The sequence below is a fragment of the Pezoporus wallicus genome, unplaced genomic scaffold (assembly GCF_028554395.1).
Source record: "Pezoporus wallicus isolate ANWC-B61680 ecotype Strahan unplaced genomic scaffold, APGP_CSIRO_Pwel_v1 contig_6450, whole genome shotgun sequence".
NCBI classification, from domain to species: domain Eukaryota; kingdom Metazoa; phylum Chordata; class Aves; order Psittaciformes; family Psittacidae; genus Pezoporus; species Pezoporus wallicus.
Genome location: NW_026636997.1, coordinates 1 through 2,683, shown reverse-complemented (window position 1 = coordinate 2,683; position 2,683 = coordinate 1). Strand labels below are relative to the sequence as shown.

The 2,683-nt window shown below is 47.8% G+C and overlaps 1 pseudogene; it reads right to left on the bottom strand.

Moving 5' to 3' along the window:
- Positions 1-533: 533 nt before the first annotated feature.
- Positions 534-1,203, bottom strand: LOC130595722 (olfactory receptor 5AU1-like; annotated as a pseudogene).
- Positions 1,204-2,683: the final 1,480 nt, after the last annotated feature.

The following is a 2,683-nucleotide window of genomic DNA, read 5'->3' as shown; positions in this document are numbered from 1 at the left end:
AAGGCACCAGACTGACAGTCCAGGAGATGCACTGGAGGAGGGTAGAAAATTATTTCTGAGTGGATTTGAATGTCCTTCTTCCCCATTGGGTACTGGGCTAAAGCTGGGTATTGTACTTGCTCCATCGGGCTCATCAGGATACCCATGCCAGCAGCACCTTGGGTGTTCAGGGGAGAGGAAGACCCCAAATCCTTCCTCTTTACCAGCATTCTTGCTCTTTACACCCCTACTTAAATTCACAGCAGAGCAGAGGCTCAGATATGACTTGTCCCCATTTAACACAAGGGCTTTGTTGACCAATAGACTGTTGCAGCTTTATTTCTTAGAATTGTAGCCTGGTTTGTGTTGGAAGGGACCTTAAAGCTCATCCAGCTCCAACCCCTGCCACAGGCAGGGACCCCTTCCACTAGATCAGCTTGCTCCAAGACCCTGTGTCCAACCTGGCCTTGAACACTGCCAGGGATGGGGCAGCCACAGCTTTTCTGGGCACCCTGTGCCAGCACCTCAGCACCCTCCCAGGGAAGAGCTTCTGCCTAAGAGCCCATGACAGTCATGGAGACCACCTTGTGGTGCTGGAGTTGACTGGAAATGGAAATAACACCAGCATTTGGCTGGAGGTACATGAAGAGGGGCTGCCATAGTGCAAAGCAGTGGAGATGAAGTGAGAGGCACAGGTGGAGAAAGCTTTTCATTGACCAACCACAGACCGCATCTGCATGACAGTGAAAAGGAGCCACAAGTAGGAGATGAGGAAGACCGTGGTGATCAGTACCTTGAACCCCACCACGGCAAAACCATCACCTCAGTGGCAGGGGTGTCAGAGCAGGAGAGGCCTAGCAGTGGTGGTCCATCACAGAAGAAGTGATTGATCGTCTTGGACCGACAGAACGGGAGACGAGATATGGAAACCGTGTGTATGGTAGAGCTGATCACGCCAGCTAAGTAGGCACCAGCCAACACCCCAATGCAAAGCCTTTGGGACATGACCGTGGAGTAGAGAAGGGGGGTACAAATGGCCATGTAGTGATCATAAGCCATAGCAGCCAGCATGTAGCACTCGGTGGTGCCACACGTTGCGAACAAGAAGAGGTGAGTGGCACATCTAATGAAGGAAATCACTTTCTGCTCCACTAGAATATTGAGCAAGGCTTGAGAGATGATGGTAGAGGAGTAGCAGACATCCAGGAGAGGCAACTGAAAATTCTGAATAGGCCCAAATCCCTCAATAATATTAAGAATGTCACGTTTTGTCTATCAATCAGCTACACCACTTTAAGTCAATGTAAAGGGTGTATATATACATATATACACACACATACATATATATAAGTTAATATGAGGTAAATTCTTTTTGAGAGAGGAAAACATCAAGTTCCCAAGGCCAGTCTTGGCTGAACACCACAACCACCACCAACACACTTGGAAGCAAGTAGGTATTTTAAGGCAAGGAGGCAGGGCAACACCAGAATGAATAAACTGCAGGGTTCCTCATAGTTCCTCTCAAGCCATTGACACATGGAAGTCCTTGAATTCCTGAGTAACTGCTGGGAAAAGGGAATTATTTCTCATCTTTTGGGTGCTGCCAATCTAGTGTGATGCATGAGGAATCCTAACTTGGAGACAAAAGATACATTCAGGCTTGATCAAAGATAAATTCTGCCTGGGAGAAATCAGCAGCTCCTGAAATCACAGCTTACAACAGGCAGAATAAATCTTCATTGATTTTTCCTGCCTAACATTAATCATCACTTGACAGAGTTACACCAGAGAGCAAAGCAGGAGTGCGCGTGGCTGGTATCTGACAAGCAGAGCCATGCTTAAGAGTCATCATTATTTGATGACCTTTTGCTGAAGGGGTGAGCTCCCCCTCCAGAGCCAGACTCCTCAGTTCAGATGTCCTGTGAGCAACGCGTGTGGTCTCCTGGTGTTATTAATGGGGATTTAGAGCTGCTTTTCACTGCTCACATAGAGATGCTGGAGGCAAAGCAGCTCCTGAGCCATCACCACGGAGCTGGAAGATGTGACCCAAGTAATGAAAATCAAACTGTTTGGGTCTGGGGCTCAATCCTCCCCCTGAGGCAGCATCCACCTGCCCAGACACACACATCTCCTGCCAGGGGACAATTGACCTGAAGCTCACAATTAACAAAGGCTCACCCTCGCTTTTTCTTGCTTGACAAACCAAGTGCTTGGTCTGAAGTGATCCAAGGTGCAGATATGAAACCTGGGATGTTTCTAAGGCTGCAGCTTGTGCTATACACGACAGCTTCCCCCAGCAATCACATCTCCCTGCAGCTTGAGCACACTCACTGGAATGGAGATAAATTAATCTGAAAACCCATACCTTGCTGCCTTCGTTTAGATATTATCCATGCAGGTTGTGGGTCCACACTCTGCTGAAGAGTTAACTGAATATTTATCCCTGTATTCCTGGGGAAAGGACCTCCATTTGTGGCTTTCCTACTCCGATTTGGTAAGATCTTGTTTTTTGGCCAAGCTTTCAACAAGCTGCCCTAGGGCTCACCAAGCAGACTGTTGCTAGTATTATCCAAGATGCAACTCTTGACATGGATAAGGGAACATCCAGCTGCTGTTGAGACTCTACAGCCAAGCAAAACCTTGCATCACAACCTCCTGGTTAGGTAGCAGTTAGCTTGCTCTCATAGAACCATAGAATCCCAGA